The 22,550-nt window shown below is 38.1% G+C and overlaps 1 protein-coding gene across 6 annotated transcripts in view; it reads left to right on the plus strand.

Annotated features, from left to right (window-relative positions):
- Window positions 1-3,817: 3,817 nt before the first annotated feature.
- Window positions 3,818-22,550, plus strand: part of BTBD10 (BTB domain containing 10) — an 84,204-nt gene continuing 65,471 nt past the window's right edge. For 2 of the 6 annotated variants that reach the window (XM_037050042.1, XM_037050046.1), the window contains exons 1-3: window positions 3,818-3,990; window positions 18,054-18,143; window positions 19,339-19,432. The gene's annotated coding sequence lies outside the window, so the exon portion shown is untranslated. Of the gene's footprint in view, window positions 3,991-4,552; window positions 4,575-18,053; window positions 18,144-19,338; window positions 19,433-22,550 lie in introns of those variants that run through there. The other 4 variants (XM_037050044.1, XM_037050045.1, XM_037050043.1 and 1 more) reach the window with 3 other exon arrangements.

Consider the following 22,550-nt stretch of genomic DNA (forward strand, 5'->3'; position numbering starts at 1 on the left):
AATGGAATGGACCAGAAGGAAGAACAAAACATCCAACCAGAAAGGAATGAAGAAATGAGAATTCAAAAAAATGAGGAGAGGCTTAGGAACCTCCAGGACATCTTTAAACGTTCCAACATCCGGATTATAGGGGTACCAGAAGGGGGAAAGAAACAGCCACGAGTGGAAAACTTATTTGAACAAATAATAAAGGAGAACTTCCCCAGTCTGGCAAAGGAAATAGACTTCCAGGAAATCCAGGAAGCTCAGAGAGTGCCAAAGAAGTTGGACCCAAGAAGGAACACACCAAGGCACATCATAATTACATTAGCCAAGACCAAAATGAAGGAGAGAATCCTAGAAGCAGCAAGGGATAAGGGGACAGTCACCTACAAAGGAGTACCCATCAGACTGTCAGCGGATTTCTCAAAAGAGACCTTACAGGCAAGAAGGGGCTGGAAAGAAGTATTCCAAGTCATGAAATCCAAAGACCTACAGCCAAGATTGCTTTATCCAGCAAAACTTTCATTTAGAATGGAAGGACAGATAAAGTGCTTCTCAGATAAGGTCAAGTTCAAGGAGTTCATCATCACCAAGCCCTTATTATATGAAATGCTAAAGGGACTTATATAAGAAAAAGAAGATGAAAAATATGAACAGTGAAAGGACAGCAAACACACAGTTATTAACAACCACACCTAAAACAAAAGCAAACCAAGAGGACAGCTAGATCAGGAGTGGAACCATAGAAATGAAGAACACATGGAGGGTTAGCAACAGGGGAGTGGGAGGGGGAGAAGGGGGGAGAAGGTACAGAAAATAGCATAGATGGTAGGTAGAAAATAGGTAGTGGGGAGGGTGAGAATAGTGGGGGAAATATAGAACCTAAAGAACTTGAGACACGTGGTTATAAACTAAGAGGGGGAGAAGGGTGGGGGAGGGGGTGTGCAGGTGGAGGGGAATGAAGGGGGGAATAGAACAACTGTAATGGTATAATCAATAAAATATATTTAAAAAATTGATATTTGAAAGGTTAACTTTCTTTTTAAAGCAGACAACAGTGGTAACTTTTAGATTCTCTCTCCCTCTCTCTCAGGCATAACACAATAAAATGAACTAATGAACTGTAGGTCTCTCTCAGCAATATAAAATAGTTTGACTGGATTGTGTCATGGAACCAAATCTCTGTATTTAATCTAAAATCTCTTGCTGATATAATTCTTCCAATATTTTTTGGAAAATTTCTAGAACTTGCTAAGCAGAGCATCTGATTAGCCCACAGCAGGGTGAGAACTAGTTTTTTGTTTGTTTTCTTATTATGTGTTGGGCATATTTGTAGGAAGAGTAGGATGAGTTAAATAAAAGTATAGTATATATATAGGTAATATTATGAACATAGTGTGTCTGAAAGGAAACTATATAGTAGAATACTAGAGACTTTCTTTGGGAAATGATAGCTTCTATTTTGATATACAGACCTGTTTGACAGACCTCACTAACCCTAACTTGCACTATAGAATTACCTTGATCTTAGCTTACAAAAGAAAATTTGGACAATAAATCAAGATTGTTGACGTTTTTATTGTTTTGTTACCTGAGGATTTTTTTTGAAATTTGTCCATGAGATTACCTGTATTATAATATTCCTATTTGGATTCTTCTTACATAGAAATCTTCAAAGATCATTGGCAATTTCCAATTTAGCAGAATGTTGGCAATAACAACAACTTACTATACCTGTGGCAATAACCTGTTTCCCTTAGGTCTCCGATACCAAAGTGTCCTTAGATGAGGAAGAGGATGTTTACTATCTTATGTTGTTCAAGTTTAGTTGTTTATCTCAGTTTGGAAAACACTTTGGCTATCACGTGTGAGATCCTGGGAGTTTTTTCTCTTCCTAATGTAACAGGGTGCTGAGCTAGAGGTCCCTAAAATGGGACGTCCCCCCACTAGCCTGGTTTAGGGAAAAGAAAAGTGGAGCAGGGCCATTGAGAATTACTTTGCATATCTAAAGAGGTTGGCCAGTGTTTTAATAATGCTAATGGCCGTGCCTGCCGCTCTGGGAGCCAGGGAGATGGGCTTGACTCTAACTGGAATCAGAGCAGGTGGTACCCTAGTTATCATGCTCGGGCCAATGGCTTGGAGGTGGATGCCACATAAGAGGGCCAAGTCAGCCCAGACTAACTATGGCAGCCAAAAAAAGGGAGAAGAAACTAGAGTAGTGACAAGGGGAAACCCTTTGTGGGAGGAGACAGAAATGGGGTTATGGAGGAAGATCAGAGCTGGGACTTAAAGTTGGGCATGGCAGCCACACTCGGGTTTAACCAAGGTGGCTTGGGAAGGAGAAGCATCTCTTGACCATGTGGCTTGGGAGCAGTCTTGGCCACGTGGTTTGAAAGGATGCAGAAGGACCCCCACCTGCCCACCATGAGGGTCATCCATGGGGTTCTGGATTAAGAGCAGAAGCCTAGCTGAGCACCCACGACTGGAAGAAGCCAGAATACAGATAGAAATCTGCCCAGCTAAGCTACAGACTTCTATTTCTTTTTCTGAGAGACAGTACTCCCAACTGGCCTAGTTTTGCAAAGGGAGGCAGGACTGTGTGATTATGGGTTTTTTGTTTCTAAAGGGAGTGAGATTTAATGGCAGAAATCCACCATTCTTCTAAACCTGCTCTAAAACTTCAGAATAAATAATTCCTTTCCTTTTCTTAAGACTCTAGCATTGGGAATCATGGTTTTTCAGTGGTGGAAAATGGAACCCAGAGAAACAGAACCCAGAGTCGTTCTGTTTCACTAACTTAACAAGGATTCAAAGTTTTTCTTTTTTTTTTTTTAACAATTCTTCCTGCAAATCTGTTTTCATACCAAATTACTCAAACCAAGGCCTCTTCCTCCTTGTTTCCTCTACTTGCAAAGCCCCTCCCACTCTCCTGAAAACTTGGGAACTCTTACTCATCCTTTAAGATTCAGCTCAAATATTACTCCCAGGTGGAGGCTTCCTCAACATGGCAGGCAGAGGCAGGTTAAGTACTCCCTTCCTGCTCCCAGAGATCAGTGCAAGCAACTCAGTATATGGGATTATCTGTCTTTGGGAGGGTCTCGTCCCCGGGCGGGAGGGTGTTTCAAGGGAGGAGACATTGTCTTTTATTTTTGCCCTTTTGTATATAGTCCAGCATTTGGCACGTGGTAGGATCAGAAAATCGAACGACTGAAACTATTACTTGGCGACTTTCTCCCCACAGGGAGCAATCCCCTATCTGGGGTTACTCGTGGATGGATAGCCCAACGGCAGGAGTTTCAGCTGGCACAGCGGTTCCCGCCAACCCAGCGTTTAAAAGCAAACAGCTGTGGAACTTAGGGAATAGCGGGTGGCCCTCACAACGACCGCCTTTCATGAACCCCGGTCGGTTAATACCCCGCAGCTGTGCTGGTAAAGGCAATTCGGAGTTTGTTCAGTTGAGAAAAACGCTTTCCCTAAACAAACTCAGGATCCCAAGGGTATTTCTCTAAATCGGGGCTGGAGATGCGGTCTGCTTTTTTTTCTAACGGGCATAGGAAGTCGAAGGAAAAGACCTGGGACTCACAGGTTATTGGGGGGTATAACGCTGATCGTAGCCTCTCAGACTCGAAACCCGCTGTTGATCGCCAGCTGACGACTTCGAGAACCAACGCCTTCCAATCAGTAGCGCCAGCCCCCCAGCTAGACGCCCAGCCCAGCTGCAGCTCAGCTCCCTCAACACCTCGCACAGCCGGCGCCCCGCCCACTCCTGGGCGTTGAGCCACCATTCTCGCGAGAACGCAGTTAGCCTCCCCTCTTTGGATTGTGGGCTCTCGCGAGAACAGGATTAGGAGCCGGCCTGCAACCTGCCGGGCGGCTCTGGTAGCCGAGGCTGCCAGAGTGGCCGTCAAGCCAGACACCTCTGAAGGGGTCCAGTTGAGGAGGAAGCAGAGGTGTCGCTAGCCCCGGCTTTTGCCTAGACTCTCCGTGGACGCTTAAGGGGCACTACAGGTTCGGGGGTGCCTGGACACAGCTGGGGAACTCGGTGGGGGCGGCGCCGGAGGCTGGGCTTGGCGGGGGCGAAGGAGGAAGGGGGAGGAGGGCGAGTCAGGGCTAGAGAGCTGGGCTGCTCAGGCGGTGGTCTGGGTGTCTCGGAACCTACTTGGGGGCAGTGGGTGGGCTCTGGCCTCCGGTCGCTGGCACCCAGTTCGCAGAGGCAGGGATGGGGCTTGGGTTCGGCGGTGCTGTTTTTGGGTTGGGAGCCCCCGGGGCCTTTCCGCACTGGTGAAGGCGATACCTTCCTTCATCCTTTGCTGGGCAGAGTAACCCTGTTCCCCGCCCCTTTTCTGTTGTCCCTGGGCTAAAAGCAGCGACGTACGGATGAGGGCGCATCACAATAGGGGATTTGGTGGCAAGTCGTCTTCTACTGAGTGAAGAGCAGTGAGATCCTAATAATGTGCTGCCTGGTTTTATGCTGTGATAGCATCACGTATGGTAAAGCTTTGGTTCCTCAAAACTTGCGAAGAGAAACTTTTTTTCTTCCTTAGATGCAAGTTTCCTAGCACCCTTTATCTTCTGGAATGGGGTGCGGGGAGGTGAGACATCACTTAATTTGTTGATGTGTAATTTGTTAATGTGGGGACAGTGTCACCATCCCCGATCCTCTCAGATTTCATACTTTCTCAGTATTTTGAATTCGTGATGAAAAGAAAGCTAAAAATATGCTAAAAATAGAGCTTCATCTGTGTGTCACTTTGTGTATTTACCATACAAAAATATTTAAATTTTGTATCTTTAAGAGTCTTCATGCTTTTTATTTAAATTTACAATCAGTGAAGCATGGTGTATTGATTTTTTTTGGACAATCGGGTACCTCCCCCCCTTCCCCTACTACACAACTATGATCAACATTTTTTAGAGAGGAGATTACGAATACATTTCGAATGAAATAGACTGTAGAAATTGTAATAAGAGATATATAAGGAATGAAACCATAAGGGCCAAAAAGTATTTCTGTGTTGGAGAGCCCATCCAGGACTGAAGTCTAAGCACTGAAAAGTGAGGACTGCGGTTGTCATTTGAAAACAAAGCAGAAAGCAGTGGGAGACACTTGGGAAAGGATTTGATGGTGGGTTGAGACTTAAATTGTGAGGAGAATTCTTTTTGAAGCTCTAAGTGTTTCATAAATATTTCTGACATTTCTCAGAGTTTGTGACCTAACTGCTGTTGTTACACAGAAAGTGGAAAGAGAGGTTCTGCATGGAGCAGGGTAAGAAGAACATAATGTAGTGTTCAATCAGGATAGCTTTCAGTGTCTCAGAAGTGTTTTTGAGTTCTTTCACCTTTTTTTTCTTCACTCCAAAAAAGCTTTCAGATGGGCTTTTTTGCTTTCTCTGTGTCACCCTTCTACTAGTCTGAATTTTCTTCTTTCTCACCCCTCTAAGCCTTGTGAGATTTTAAAATTATTAACTATGAAGTTGCAAACTGCTATGGTCTGCTATGTGGCTTTTTACCTTTAGTTGACTTGGTGGAGTGTGGAAGTGATCTGCAAAACATTATGCACCCTTTCCAAGAAATAGTTTGAGAATAGCAAGTTCACATGCCTTCAGATGCTCTGCAGATGAAAATAAGAATAAGTGAAAGACACTGGAGAGTTTATGCCTTATCCAAGAGGGACATCCAGTTCTCAGGTTCACCTGATTAGTGCCCTACACAACATGGGCCCAGTCTTAAGCTTTTTCAAGAGAACATAAGAAGTTTGGATTTTTGCTTGCAGCCTCTTCTTTTAAAAAAAAAAATACTAAGAATGAATTACAACAACTGAAAATAGCTTCATGTGGCCCAGCCATACTCAAACCTGTCAGTAATTGTATCCTGCTCTTCAGTTTAGGACCTCTATTATAGGTGAGAATTAGTAAATTTTATCATTGGGAAAAAAAGATTTAAAGCAAGTATGCCATTAGTTTGGAATTCAAACCTTGGAGGACTTGGGAAAAATATGAAGTCTAAGTGAAAACAGATAAGTCTAATAGCCAAGTTCAATAACCTTTAAATATAGTAGGGCCAATTGATCTGATACTTACTAACATTTTAACTGGAAATAAGGGAAAAAACCCTCTCTATTTATGGTTTAATAACTCAGGGTTCTGGGCAAAGGTAATTTAAAGATATCTTGTAAGGAAATGGAATCAATTTATTGAGAAGCCCTCTAATGTACTTCCAATTAATATGTAAAGTTAAATCCAAGAGACGCCCTACAATGCAGCTATAGTTTTGAATGTTTAATGCTTGCTATACTATCCCACATTGTCTTCCCAGTCATTGACTTACTGGAAGCAAATATTGATTGTTGATTATACTCCCTGGCTCTTAGGGTGGGGAAAGAAAAGGAAAGGAAAGGAATGGGATGGAGAGTGTGATATGAAACAGTCACTCATGTGCCTCTTGCTTACATTGTCCATTAAAAGACTGATTTAACTAATTTTTCTTGTAAGAAGAATAGGTACTTTGGTAGGTTAAACACAGGGCCTTATATGTAGTAGAGCTTAATGATATTCATGGAGTTGAATCCTGGTGGATTAAACCATGCTTGCCTATTAGTGTGAAGTACTTTAATTACATAATCTAATTTGTACTTAGTTGGCCAGTGGGGAATGGGATGTTAGAGGTCAGACCTAAGAAGTGGACTGCAGGGTGTAGAGAGCAACAGGAATTTCTTCTCTGGGGATAAGGGTGAGAAGAGGCTAGGTGAGGGAAAGAGTTTTGAAAAGGAAGATAAAATGGTTAAATACTTTTTTTTATCTACGATGCTGTTTTACAAAGGGGTCTATCTTTTATGATTAAATTGGTCATAATTCATGCAAGGACCACATAGAACACTGATTTTTAATCATGACTACTTTGGGAGTTTGCAACCTTGAATTTTTCTTCTTTGAAGCTCCGTCTTTGCAGGTCAAACTAGTCTAATTATCTCTTCATCCAATCCCTGCCTCTCTGGTATAGGAAGTGAAACAGGAAGAGATTATGTTTGTGAAGTGTTCCTGTTTAAGAATTTTTAAAACGTTCTGAAGAATCTGTTGTGTATTTGTGGAGGTTATGTTTGTTCAGGAAGAGCCATCATCTTCCTCCTTGCAGGTTTTTACCCTGATTTGTAGAGTAGGAAGTTCTTTCTAATGAGTACTTCCCCCCTTTATATCACCATCAGTGCCTTCACAAAAGAGGCTTAAATGAGGTTAGGAGAAGGAATTGAGTATCCTTCCCCCCGCCCTTTGAGTATGTTTTTGCTCAGTGTCTTCTGGTTCTATTTTTGGACCTCTCAATTCTTAGAATATACATTTCTCTACTCCTTTGAATGGGAGATTTATCTGAGCAGGCTGGACTCTTGTGAGGGAGAAGTAAATGGAACATCTACTGTTCTAAGTTTAATTTTCAGTTGAAGTTAATAGGAAGTTGCCCTGGCTGGTGTAGCTCAGTGGATTGAGTACGGGCCTGCGAACCAGACTATCGCGGTGCGGTTCGATTCCCAGTCAGGGCACATGCTTGGGTTGCAGGCCAGTTTCTGGCAGGGGCGAGTTCTCTACAGGGGATGCACGAGAAGCAAACATACATTGATGTTTCCTTCCTCTCTCCTTCCCTTCCCCTCCCCTCTAAAGAGAAATAGATAAAATATTTTTTAAAAAATTGGAAGTTTTTTGGTCACTGGTTTCAACTATGTTTTTATCTTTATCTTTTTTATTGTTTTGCGTCTTTGTTGATTATGACCCACAAAGAAAAGATAGTTATAGATGTTCACTAATGGAGGAGGAACTACATTTTTTTTTCTCTTGGATAGAATGTTTGAGGGTTCAAGCTATTGTTGCTTGCTGTCATTTACTTTGGCATCTTTGAAACTGAAACCTACCTTGCTCAGCAGGTAGCAATAGAACTCAGAGATGGAAGGTAAGCAATCACAAGTCAAAGAGATGCTCGCTCTCTGGGAGAGGATTAAGAGGTTGGTAAATGTTAGTTGTAGGCAGTGAGAATGAGAAACATTGATGGGTTGCCTCTTGCACACACCCAAACCAGGGACCAGCCTGCAACACAGGCATGTGCCCTGATCAGGAATCCATCTAGTGACCTTTTGCTTTGTGGGAAGACACTGAACCAACTGAACCATGCTTGTCAGAATGTCTTTTCCATCTTAACTAAGCACTTATGCAGTGTGGCTGTAATTTACAGTGAGGTACGACAGCAAAACTAGCATGACTTTCTTTTTCCTTCTTGACAATTTCACAGATACAAGATTTTGTTCTTACTGTAGGTTTCAGCAACCTCAGCATACATTTTCTTCTTATTGAGAATGTTCACTGTTTCACTTAAAGTGCTTAATGGCTTCTCTTTGGCATACATACGTGAACACAAATATCTGAATTGCCAGCATCACTACTCCTGCCCTTTGGGGCCATGATTAAGTAAAATAAGGGTAACTTGAACACAAGCACTGCAAACAATTGATTTGATTATTGAGAAGGTTACTAACTGACTAATGGGCAGGCAGTGTGGCTGTGCTGGGCAGAGGGATGATTCATATTCCAGGTAGGATGGAACAGGATAGTGAGAGATTTCATTATGCTATTCAGAACAGTATGCAATTTAAAATGTATGAATTTCTGGAATTTTCCATTTAACATTTTGGACTGGATGTTAATTGCTGGTAATTGAAATCATGGGAGGCAAAATTGTAGATAAAGAGGGGACCTCTGTACTTGAAAAGAGGAAAGTTTTTATGTGATTTTTATGTCACAGTAGTGGATTTCTGAAGATTATAACATTGCCAAAAGGAATCTATGCCATAAAAGCATCTTTCATTATCCATAATGTTTTATTTAATTAAAAATTTTTTTGTTTAAAATGTAAAAGTATCTGATTGGATGGTAGTTTTCTTTTGAGTTGAGTGATCTATTAGTATTTTTGGTCAAAACTGAAATTAACATTTAGTATTTGGGGGTGAGATTCTGTCATAGTCACTGATTGAAGTACTACTTGATTAGAAACTGAATAGCACTGTTCTAAGTTCATTTTAATTGTAATCATGGTTTTTGCTTGGATTACCTTATTTGGGCTCATTTAGATCTGGGTTTAAAGCCAACTTTTAGCTTTGTGACATAAAAGTCACAAAGTTACTTAACCTTCGTGAACCTTTGTTTCCTCGCATGAAAAATGGAGATAGAACATAATTGTCAGGAGTTTAAGAATGAAATGAAATAAAATATATAACAGTGCTATGTAAATAGTAAAATAAATATAACTTGTTTGCACTTTGTTCTTATTTATGCTTAGAAAATAGCATTCTGGCCAGTGATCTTGAAACATATCTATCAGATAAATTTATATTTACATCTAGCTGTTTGATTTGGAGGGAACAAATTCAAAGTGTAGTATTTACAGCCTTGCCAGTATGACTCTTCCACTGTAAATTACAAAGGTTTTTCTTTCTTTTTTTTCAATTTTAGTCAGCACTAAACAGTAGGAAGTTCTTTTTCATGTTGGTATCCAGTGAGTGATATCTGGTATTCTATGTAATTTGAATGCCAGGTGGAATGGGAGAAAAAAGGGAAGAGAGAATAGATGAGAGATCGTGTGGGATTTTTAAAAATCATCTATAGGATACTGTTATCTACTTTTGAAACATAAAACCATTTATTTTTATTAATTTGGGCTGTCATTGCTAGTAGCAGATGAGTAGAAAATTATTCTGAGTGTCTATTTGTAGACTACATTAAATGTCGTCTTAAAAATAAATTTTAGAGCCCAGATGCTTGAAGAAGAATCTCAGGTGCAAGATTGTGCAACAGACCTTTTTAGAATTTTAATTTTTAATTTTTTTCTTAATTTTTATTTATTTGTCTTTATAAGGGAAGGAAAGGAAAGAGGGAGCGAAGTATCAATGTATGGTTGCTTCTCATCCATGCCCTGCTGGGAACTGGCCTCTGCAGGGTACTGGCCTGCAGCCCATGTGCCCTGACTGGGAATCGAACTGAGATCTTTTGGTTCACAGGCCTGTGCTCAATCTACTGAGCTACACCAGCCAGGGGAGTTTTTAGAGTTAAAAAAATTTTTTTGTAGATAGTCATACAAATAGTGCTGATTTATTTTAAAGGTAATTATTTTGCCCTGGTTGATGGGGCTCACTGGATTGAGCATGGAGCCAGCGATTCCCCTTCAGGGCATGTACCTGGGTTACCTGGGTTGGGGGCCAGGTCTCGGGTTGGGGGCAGGCAAGAGGCAGCAGATTGATATTTCTTTTGCACATTGATGTTTCTCTCCCTCTCTTTCTCCCTCCCTTCCCCTCTTTCTAAAAATAAGTAGAAAATAGCATTTTTTAAAAAAGGTAATTCATTCAAAGCAGTTTGCTTTATATAGTGCAGGATTGAATTCAATTTTTCTCATATCTAGAAAGCAAGCAATGCAATAGGTTTCATCCTTTTGCCTCTATTTGTTAATTTAGTTTGCTTAAAAAGTTTCTATAAAATGAGTACCTGTGGGGCACTTATTGTTTCCTTTTTGTTGAACAGTCCAAATTGCCAAAGTTTCCTTTTTAAAAGATAGTATTTAGTTATTAGAGACTAGTGGAATTATAAAACCATAATATTGAAAGTACTTTAAAATCTCTAATCCTCTAATTTTTGGAACTGAAGTACAGATTAAACCCCCCTTACTTGATTTTGATAAAAGGTATTGAGACAAGACTACAGGTCTCCAAGTCTCCTAATTCTGAGTGGTTTATTCCAGTGATCTTCCTAGTGGTTCCCATGAACTTCTGGGAGTGTGTGAGAATCGTGTTCATTGTGCCATGTGAAGAAAACGCTAAAACTTCCATTTACATTCATTTTAGTATTGTGTCGTGTTCTATTTTGATTGCCATTTTTTGTGTATGAGTAGTATACATAGTTAACTGGTATGACAGTATATGTGCATTATTTATACATACACATATGTGTAGCTATTCAAGTTAGTTGAACTTAAAACATTAAGGGAAAAAGTATCATATTTCAGAAGAAAAGTAGTATGACATCTTTGATCATCTTTACTTCCATAGTGAATGATATTTAGCAGTAGCCTTGAAAGCTTACTGATTTTGAAATTGTTTTACTATAAGTACTTAGAAAAATTACTTAATACAATATTTTTTGAATAATGTAAAAAAGGATAGATCAAAGAAGAAAATGGCACTGTAATTCATGACCCAGTGAATTTGCTTCAAGTCACAAGTGCACACACACAGAAACCTAGAATTGGGATTCTTCTGTATATAATTGCTTAAATTTTTGATTTTGAGAAATTAAACGAAATTTGAGTAGTGTAACTGATTTTCAGTCTTTATCATCTCACAGCACACATAAACTAATTACTAAAATTCTGCAGCACACCAAAAATATATTTTTTTGCCAATTTGACCAATAAAATAGGTATAATTTTGATTCATTCACATCAGACAGCTATTGTTGTGTTGGCTGTTGTCAGGTTTTTTATTTGACACTCTGGGAAAAGAGGTCAGTGCCCTTGACTAAATAGTCAGGTGCTGCATGTTTAAAAATTCTTGTGGCACACCGGTGTGTCTCTTGCAGCATACCTGTTGGAAATCGCTGATGTGACAGATAATTAGATTTAAAATTAACGTTCCTTCCCTCCTCCTCTTCCCTATTTCTTTTCACTTCCACTTACCATAAACGCTTTGATAAACATACTTCTTAAGATAAAAATTTAAAGGTAAGGGTTTTGTGTATGATACCTTCCAAGTTTTGTAATTTGTAGTCCCACAAGCTCGAGTAGCTATTTTCCTTGTATGTACTTCAGCTATCACTGGTTATCATTAAACAAATCGACATACCTTTGACAGTTTGATAGGTTAAACATCTCAGATTTCATTGGCTTTCTAATATTACTAGTGAGGTTGAATATTTTTTCTTTTCCTTTTTTTGGTCAGTATTCTTTTTGTAAGTAGTTGATGAACTTTGATCATTTTTTTACCATTGTATTCAGATTTTTAAATATGGGTTTATAATCATTTCTTATATATTTAAGATTTTAATCTTTTTGCATTATAAAAATTGTTCTGCAGTTTTTTATTTTTCTTTTGTAGTTTGAATTTTCATGTAGTCTAATCTAATGCTTCTTGAAAACTGGTCTGTAGGTTCTTCATCTGATCCCTGATGGAAGTTTTCATAGCCTTTGGTGAAGATGTTGGCTTGCTTAAAGTGGCTGGCTGCACTTTCCTGTTTCTTGTGCTAACAGTCTTTCACTTAATAATGTTTTTCTTATTTGAGTCAGATAAATATCCACTTATATTTTATTCTTGTTTTTTTATGGCTTTATGTTCTACTTTGAATTATTTAGTAATGTGGAATTTGGGGAAGATAAACTGTGGGGAAGGAAAGGATCTTCTCATAGTTAACCAATTAAATTTTTAGGACCTATCTATCTAACCAATGTTGAATCTGTCTATATCTTAATGATTTGAAATGCTAACCACTAGCACTTGTTATTTTATAGCATTTTCATGGGTTGTGTATTAAATTTGAGGGACAATATAGTAGGGCAGGAACACAGTGAATTTAACTATAGTGACCTGTATCTGAGTCCTAGCTTATTTATTAGCTATGTGATGTTAGGCAAATAATATACTCCCTTTAAGCCAGTTTCTAAATAGGGATCACCTCTTGCGTCTTGTAGGATTGATATGTTAATTAGCATAGATAATACAAGGGTGGGCAAAAGTAGGTTACCAGTTGTGAGTATGCAAAACACACACTTTATCCTTGTATTATTATGTACTAATTATTGTATTTGTTTGCATTACAACCATAAACCTACTTTTGCCAACCCCATATATATGAAAATCCAACTTATTATCCAAGGTTTCCTGAACTAGATGCTAATATGCCACCCCTGTGCCTTCATCCTGCTTGAAATACCTCACTGAATATGTAGCTGTGGTTCACTCGGCATTAAGGAATATTTCTCACCCGCCACCAGTGTGGTAACTTTCTCAAAGGAAGGTGGTTTGACCTTATTCTTCAGGAACTCATTCTCATACTCATTGGTCATTGCTTACTGTTCTAGATGGTAGTATTTAATGAGAGATGAATGAACATGAGTTGACATGGCAACTCATGTTCATTGCTGCTAAATCTTCAGTTACGTACCCAATGTTCATCTACTGTTTCCTTTATTGAACAACACCGAAGAACAGTTAAGTGGTACAATTTAGAACATAGTAGTATTAGGCCTTTTATTTATTTATTTAGAATATTTAAATTATTATGTGTTTCAAATATCAAAACATACTCAAAAGTCTTGCATAATTACGTCTATATTACTTTCACACCTTTCCCACCCTGCCACTGTAGGTAACAATTTCTAACAGTGTCTTATTTACCCTTCTAGAGTTTTTTTCCCTCCAAAACAAATATATGCAATAAATATATGTTTATATATGTATGCATGTTTATTTGCTTTATTCACAAAGGTAGCAAACTATATACCGCTTGTTCTGTACCTGTTTTGTGTTTTTGTCCTAACAATATATCTTGGATCTAAATCCATATTAATACATGAGGATATTCCTTATTCTTTTTTATAGATGCGTAATATTTCATCGTGTGGATGTATCATAGTTTATTACAATTTTTATTTTAAAGGATTATTTATTTATTTATTTTTAGAGAGGAGAATGGAGGGAGAAAGAGAGGGAAACACCAATGTGTGGTTGCTTCTTGCATACCTTCTACTGGGGACCTGGCCCATAACCCAGGCATGTGCCCTGACTGGGAATTGAACCAGCGACCCTTTGGTTCATAATCCAGCACTCAGTCCACCAAGCCCCACCAGCCAGGGCTCATAGTTTTTTCATTTAGTCTCTTTGGATGTGATTCATATTGGTTTTAGTCTTTTGCCATTATAATAATGCCGCAGTGAATATATTTTGAATATTTTTTTTAGTATTTGTATAATTGTAGCTTTAAAAAAATTTTTTTCATTCCTGACCTCCCCTTTCCCGTATAATTATATCTTTAGTGTAGATTCTTAGTGAGACTGGTGAATGTGTAATTTTGTGAGATGTTGCAAAATTCCTTACCACAGGGGGGTTATATTATATTTTTTAAAAAGATTTTATTTATTTATTTTTAGAGAGGGGAAGGGAGGGAGAAAGAGGGAAATGTCTATGTGTGGTTGCCTCTCATATACCCCCTACTGTAGGGGACCTGGCCTGCAACCCAGGCATACACCCCAAGTAGGAATTGAACCTGCAATGGTTTGGTTCATTGGCTGGCACTCAGTCTACTGAGACACACCAGCCAGGGTTCGCATTGTATTTTTTTCTTAGCAGCATATGAGAATGTGGAGAATATCTGTTTTTCTACAGCAGGGGTGTCAAACTCATTTTCACTAGTGGGGGGTGGGGAGGCTGGCCACATCAGCCTTGCAGTTGCCTTCAAAGGGCCGAATGTAATTTCAACTCCTTAACAGTTAAGGAATAGTTACATTTATACAATCCTAAAATTATTTCAGCCCTTTGAAGGCAACTGTGAGGCTGATGTGGCCCCTGGTGAAAATGAATTTTACACCTCTGCTCTACAGCCTTACCAACAGAATACATGGTCAAAATTGGAGGTGTTGGAAAAAATCGGAGGTGTTAATTTGAATTTCTGTTGTAAGTTGAGCATACTTTGATATGTTTAAGGCCATTTGCCTTTATTTTTCTGAGAATTGCTCATTTTCTGCATTCTGTGTTTTTGGGGGGAGTGTCCCCCCTCATTATTTACTTATTTATTTAAATTATTTTACTTATTGAATTTATTGGTGTGACATTGTTTAATAAAATTATATAGGTTTAAGGCATACAATTCCATAATACATCATCTGTGTATTGTATTGTGTTTACCACCTATCCCTCCTCTTTAAAGGACCCTTTATGTAGAACAAAATGTTCGTTCTTTGTTTTGTTTATTTCTGCTTTTGCAATGAAAAGTGTTGAGTTTTACGTAGTCAAATAAAAGCTTTTTCTTTTGCTAGGTTCTAAAGGATAGCACCTATTCTTTTCTCCCTTGGATTTTGAATGATTTCAATTTTTACATTTAGATAACTGATCCATTTGGAGTTTACCCTAGTAAGGTGTGAGGTACAGATTTAAATTTATGCTGTCCCAAATGTTTATTCAGTTGTTACAGTACCATGTATTAGTGTGCTTTCCTTGAATGATTTGAGAAACCACTTAATCATACATCAAATTTTCTTATATTTTAGAGACCTATTTCTGGGCCTTTTATTCTGTGCCACTTGTGCTTCTGTCTGTCTATCAGTATCATACACAGACTTTTAGTTTTCAGAATAAGCCTTTATTAATCTTTGAACATAAGAAAAGTTTTATTTTATCAGAATGGACCAGTACCTGTAATACTGAGAGTCTGTCTTTGTGAGCAAGTGTTTTATCTCAAGGCAAACTGTAGATTCCTTAAAATGAAGCATTTAGTGGAAAAATAACTTTTTTGGTGGAGGAGGTCTGATACTCTGCCTCTGTGTTGGCATACATGGTAGTTACCAGCCCCATGTGACTATTTAAATTTAAGTTAATTAAAATGGAAAATTAAAAATTCATTTCCTTAGTGGTAGTGCATTTTAAGTGCTTTCTGCACAGTGTAGATTTAGGGTGTTTCCATTATCACACAAACTTCTATTGGGTAGCACTGTGATCTAGAACTTGAATCAAATCATATGTAGGGCCTTTTGTAACCTATTGTGTTGATTTGGCAGATAAACAAGCAAAAATCTGAAAAATGGTTGGCGATGGGAATAACGAATGGGCCAAAATGGAACAGTATGGTAAAGGTTATATAGAAAAATATAAAACTTACTTTAAAAACCTCACAGAGGAAAAAAAGAAAACACTGTTTAAGAGTCTGACTTTGTTTAAAGGGTGACAGTTCTTAGGGGTTGAATGTAATCTCCTTTGATTTGGGCCCTTACTTCATCAGATATTGGAGATTTACCTGTGTTCAATTTTATGTTGCGGTGATTTGTTTTCGCTAAGATGTTTCTGATTTTGAAGGCAATACTGTTTAGTCATAGAAGAAAAGAAAAAATAGGGACATAATGCACAGAAACCAGAACGTTGTTTTTTTAGAATATAAAAATTATGCCTTTTAGTGTGTTTTAAGAATTTAACACTATAAACAGCATCTAGTTCTTTCAGTGCTAATCAGATAAAGTACTTAGAACATGCTTAAGATACAGAAAGATTTTCAAACAGTTATTGAGCTGTTTAAGTTTGTGGGGGGAAATGAAAAGTTTCTTGAAATGTTAATGCCTTGAACAAGAAGTTAGCAAAATTTGGGGGGGGGCGGGAAGGAAGTCAGCAATATTTGAGTAAAAATTCTGTAAAAGTAATAAAGTAAATTAATTCAGATTTTTATCTCCAGGTCACCTCTGGAAGATCAAGGGCTGAATATGAGGTGACTTTGAAGTCTTGGTCGATTGCATAAGGAGGCCCTTTAATAAACAGAGTACCCTACTTTTTGTGGAAATTCCATGCAATTTTATTAAATCTGTTAAGTATCCCCTGCAGTTAGCAAAAATGCCTGAAAATGTGCTAAATACTCAATAAATAGATTTTGAAAGAATAAATCAATTTAAATTGATATCATGGAACTAAAACAAAATTTAGTCAGATATACTCTAGTATAAAAGTATCCTGAATATACTTCTTAGCTTTATTTGCTTGCCTTATTTTAATCAAGGAAGATCAGAAAAGGACAAGCCTTGACAGTTGAAAGGAATTTTGTGAGATTTAGATAGGCAGCTTTGAGAAATACTGTATTTTGCTGTGTATAATGTGCACCCATGGTTTTGGTGTGCATTATACACAGCATTATTATGCCCATAGTATGTAATTATTACACCCATGTATAAGGCATACCCTTACTTTTCCCTCAAAAATTTGGGCAAAAAAGTATGCATTATACATGGCAAAATACCGTATTTGGGGGAAACTTGGGGTTAGTTTGATAATCTTTAAAAATGTTTTTAGGGATATTTGTTATATTTTCCCTCCTTTAACCTCACATTTAGGAATTGAAGTATTAGAATTTCTGCCCATTTGAGGGTGAGATTCACATGATTGGTGTTTTTTGCTATAATTAAAACGTGGGTATAATTGTTTAATACTATTCTTTTTTAAGACAGCAACTAAGTTAAAGACTGCCTATAAATCTTCATCATTTATATTTTCTCTCCACTAATGGATTCTGTTAAATGTTTTTGCTTATTTCATCTTAATTTGTTAAAACACTTTGTAAAAACTTATGTATAAGTTGTACTGAGCTATGGGAACACAAATACAAATCATACCTTGTTATTGCCTTCGAGGATCTTACATTTTAATAGATATGTGGCAGAAACATATTCTGACAATGCATAAATGACGGGGCTTAGGAAATACTACCCAATTTGGCATATTGAGTACCTTAAGGAATTTGAGAAATGGCATGTGTAGGAGGGACTTTTTGCCCTATCGCCAAAACAGGTTGCAAAACTCTCACGTGAGAGGTGTCCTCCGCATATCCAGAGGCCAGGGACATCCTTAGGTCCAAAGATGAAGGGACATGGAGGGCTCTGGGCAGCAGGCCTTGCCAATAAATTTCCCTCTGTTTACTACACTTAGCTTATACTCTATCATATCTTTCCGTATGACTTTCCACTCTTCATCAAACTAGCATAAGAGCACTCAGGTTTAATTGTTTCTTCAGGGCTTCATTTTTTTTTTAATTAAGATTTTTAAAAAATTGATTGTAGAGAGAGAGAAGGAGAAAGAAACATTGATTTGTTGTTCCACTTATTTATGCATTCATTAGTTGATTTCTTATGTGTCCTGATCGTGGATCAAACCTGTAACCTTGGCCTATTGGGACAGTGCTCTAACCAACTGAGCTACCTGTCCAGGGCCAGGGCCAGGGCTTCATTTCTTTATGAAGGTCACCTAAAATTTATGTTAAATACATTTGTATGCTTTTCTCTTGATTATCTGTTTTTTGTTACAGGAGTCCCAATTGAGAACTTAGAAGGGTAGAGGAAAAAGATATTATCCAACCCTTACAATGTATTGATCATACTTAAGTATGATCACACATGTAAGTAATAGAATTAAACAAGGGGAAGACATTTTTGTAGCAAAGCCATTTTCAAATTCTTTATTGTAGACCTTCCGTCCACATTATCATCGTGAAAATAGTATGTAATATTCAAGTAGTATCAGGGATACAATGAAAAGTCTCTTTGAGTCTAGCCTTCCCTCTCAGTCATATGTTTTATGTGGTATTTGTAAACAGTTTTAAAACGTATACATGCATGGGTGCGTGTTTACAGATATATTTAAAAAATATTGGAGTACATAATGCTATCTTTACCTTGCTTTTAAGCTTAACGGTATCTTGGAATGTGTTCCTTATCAGTATGTATCTGTCCATCTCATTTTTACTGGTTACATGATATTGTTCATATTTTTATGAAATTCATTTTTAATGAATATTTAGATTGGTTCTAGACTTTTGCTGTGACAAATAATGTAAGTATATGTGTCAAGGAGAGAAAAGAGATGTTACGTGTTTTGTGTATATGTGTGTGTTAGCATAATAGTATGTGTAGTTAACACAAGGGCTAGGCAGAATCTTAAACTTTTAGTGTAATACATAGATAGAATGTGTTGGACAATATGGCAAACAGAGTGTAAGGTAGTTCCCATGATTCCTGCCTCCTGTCTGGTGTTCATGCCTTTGATAATTCTTTCCCCTTGAGTGTGAGCACAGTTTGTGACTTTCTTCTAACCAAAAGAATGTGTTAAAGGTAATGGGATATTACTTCCCTAATTACATTACAGAAGATGCCATTTTGCTGGCAGACTTGCTTTGAATCCTAAAGCCAGAAGGAAGTGAGTTGTTACAGTGTCAGTAAACTTGTAAGTGGATCCTTCTGCAGTTGAACCTCCAAATGAGTCTTGAGTTGTGGTTGACACCGTGATGGTAGTCTTGCAGAGGACCCAGCTAAACTGTTGTATTCCTGACCTACAGAAACTTGAGATGATTGGTGTGTGTTGTAAGCCACTGGATTTGTGGTAAATTGTTACAGAGCAAGGAGGCTGTTATGTACAAAAGAGAAAATTTTGAAAAATTTAAGTTTCTTGGATATCGCAAAAATATTCTGATAAAAATAATTAAAGAAGTTTTCTCAGAGGCTAGAGAGTAGGATGATTGGTCTGTACTTCCAGAAATTAAAATTTACTCTGAAGCTAACAGTGAAATAATTCTGTTTTCATCTTTGTTAATATAGGAATGACATAAAGCTTTGATTTAGCTCCTTAATGTTGTTACCAGCGATTGTGTCAAAAGTACATGACTCTTTGAGGACCATGTAAAAGTCTAAGGTATTCTATATATTTATTTAATTTTATTTATTTCTAGAGAGAGGGGAAGGGAAGGAGAAAGAGAGGGAGAGAAACATCAGATGTCGGAGAGAAACATCAGTTGGTTGCCTCTTGAATGTGTCCTGACTGAGGACAAACCCACAACCCAGGCATGTGCCCTGACTGGGAGTTGAACTGGTAACCTTTTGCTTTGAGGGACTATTCCCAACCAACCGAGTGAGAGCCACACTGGTCAGGGCAAGTCTAAGGTATTTTTGATGTTAAGTAGGATGGGGGAGGATTCAGGTGTACCCTGGAGAAATTAGGAAAGCTCAAAATGAATAGAAATCCTATCTCTAATCATTCTTCCTCTATCCCAGGTGTTGTGATTTAGGATTTTTTTAAATTCAGGACATGGACATCATTTATTTTTTAATGTCAACCATCTAAGTACATTTTAGGTGCTCAATAAATGGCGAGTGGCTATTTAAGAATTCTTATCTTCTGTGATTTTAAAAGGCAAATAGAAAATGATGAATGAACTAATGAAATATGCAAAATGTGCATTCAGTGGTCTACTAGAAAAAGTTAGCAATATATCCAGCACTGTGTTGTTTAGAATATCCTATCTTATTTATTCTTTACAAGAATTTGATTGGCAGTTACAGTAATAATAGATAAAATATCTATTACTGAGAGTTGGGGTGTTTTCTTCATTTCACCTTTAAGGAAATCAAGGTCTTGGATATTAAGAAGCTTGTACAAAGTCATACAACTAGTTTTATCTGATTCTGAAACCTCTTCTTGGTCACCAACTATTGTGGCAGAAGTAGAAAACTTCTTACTGGTTTTCATTATTGAAAGTTTCTGTATGTCAGTTTTGGCAGTGGGAAGAAAGCTTATTGATTACATATCCTTGGGATGGTAATGGGGGCAGTGTGACTTGGGGTTTTGTTCAGGTAGGGGTATAATTATGCCGTGCTAATATGTTTGATACTTACACGTATTAAACATCTCTGCTCATTTTTTCTTTTCTTTTTGAAGTTATGTGCAATAAAATTCTTTTTCTAGTGGAAAGTTCTATGAGTTTTTTCTTTTCCTTTTTTGCAAAGTGCAGTGAGTTTTGACAAAGGCATACAGTTGTGTAATCATCACTACCACAGTCCAGATCGGAGTAGTTCCATGACCCCCCAGAATTACTGTGTACTGTCCCTGTGTAGTAAGTACCCCAAACCCTAACCTGTGGCAGCTCTATTCTCTAACTCTGTACTTTTGTCTTTTTGAGAATGTTACAGAGCCACGTGGTATGAAATCTTTAAGTCTGCCTTTTTCTCACTTACAGTGCTTTTGAGATTCTGTTGTATTGTGTGTATCAGTAGTGACTCTGTTACTGGAAGAAATAGGTTATTCTGTGGTGTTGGGACAAGACACTCACATAGGAGTTTTAAGCCACAGTGGCAAGGTTTATTAAAGTGAAAAGCAATAGTACTCTCTTGGAGAGGACAAGAGCAGACAGACTAGAGGGCAGCGGTTGCCCTGAGGTCTTTGTTAACTTATATTTCTTTGGGTTTGGAAAAGAGGAGGCTTTCTTTCAAACTATCCAATCTCTTCTCTGGATCTTCCAGGGCTTGTGCCCTCCCTGTTTTATGGTATTCCGCTTGGTCATTTGGCTTCTACTGCACATGCGCAGTAAAAAGAATTCCTTCTGTGCCATCTTGGCTTCTACTGTACCTGCACTTAGTAAAAGGAAATCCCTCCCCATTTTCTCCCTCCTCCTGTTACTTGGGTGGGCTTGCTGGGGTGACTGAAAAGCTGTCTTTCTGGTGTTTTGTTCCCTTTGGTGGAAAGATGTTGGTTACTTCCCATGGTGACTGAAAAGCTGTTTTTTCCTTCTTAACCAGTGTTAATAAGATGTCTGATTCTGTTCACTCCCTCTTAGTTACCATCTGTCTACTCTAACGTTGCCCCCCTCAGGAAGTCTGGGCCCTTGTAATTTTACAAGAGTTTTTGTTATTTATTCCCCTGTCATTTCTGGATTTTGGCTGACACTAATGGCGCTGACTAGAACTCTGATATCTTTCTCCTTAACTGGGGTGATTTAAACTGCTCCGGTTGGGGACCAGAGATACCAGCCATCTGCTCTGAAGTGTTTTTGGCTATGGAAGGTCCCCAGGCAGGGCACATGCAAGAATCAACTAGTGAATGCATAAATAAGTGGAACAACACACTGATCTCTCTCTCTTCTCCCCCTCCCTCCCCCCCATCTAAAATCAATCAATAAAAATTATTTTTAAAAAAGATCTTGTGATTTATTAGGAGGTTGTTAATTGCCCAGCCTTGTTTAATTATCTTGTCTCAGTTTCCCTCATTCCACTTTCTTAGCTTCTTACTGTAATGCCTCAAGTCCAGTTACTTTTACGTTGTATCATTAGATGTTGTCCTGCCTGTATCTGCAGATGTGTTCATTTTTCTTCAATCTTTCTCTTTATTCTATGGATTGGATAAGTTTTTTTTAAATTTATTTTAATTTTTTTTTATTTAACTCTTGTTCAAGTACAGTTTTCTTTCTTGTATTCCCAGCCCTGCCCCACCCCGTGCACCCCACCTCCCTCCCATCTCCACCCCCACCTTAGTTATTGTCCATGTGTCCTTTATACTTGTTCATGTGAGTCCTTCCCCTTTTCCCCTGTGATTCTCTCCCCTCTGGACCCTGTCAGCACGTTCTGTATTTCAGTGTCTTTGGTTACATTTTGCTTGCTTATTTGTTTTGTTGTTTAGATTCCTGTTAAAGGAATGGTGTTTGTCTTTCACCACCTGGCTTATTTCGCTCAGCGTAATGCTTTCCAGTTTGGATTGGATAAGTTTTGTTGATCTATTTTCAAGTTCCTTGATTCTGGTTTTTTTTTTTTAAAGATTTTATTTATTTATTTATCTTTAGAGGGGAAGGAGAGAAACGTCAATGTATGGTTGCCTTTCGTGCGTCCCCTGCTGGGAGTTGGCTTGCAGGGAACCAGCCTGCAACCCAGGCATGTGCCCTGGGAATTGAACCGTGATTCTCTGGTTCGCAGGCCTTGATTCTGTTTTTCTTATCACTTCGATAGCAGTTCTCATCTAATGAGTTTTTTACTTTAGTAATTTT

The sequence above is a fragment of the Sturnira hondurensis genome, unplaced genomic scaffold, assembly GCF_014824575.4.
Source record: "Sturnira hondurensis isolate 20B ecotype Veracruz unplaced genomic scaffold, ASM1482457v3 Scaffold0006505, whole genome shotgun sequence".
NCBI lineage: Eukaryota > Metazoa > Chordata > Mammalia > Chiroptera > Phyllostomidae > Sturnira > Sturnira hondurensis.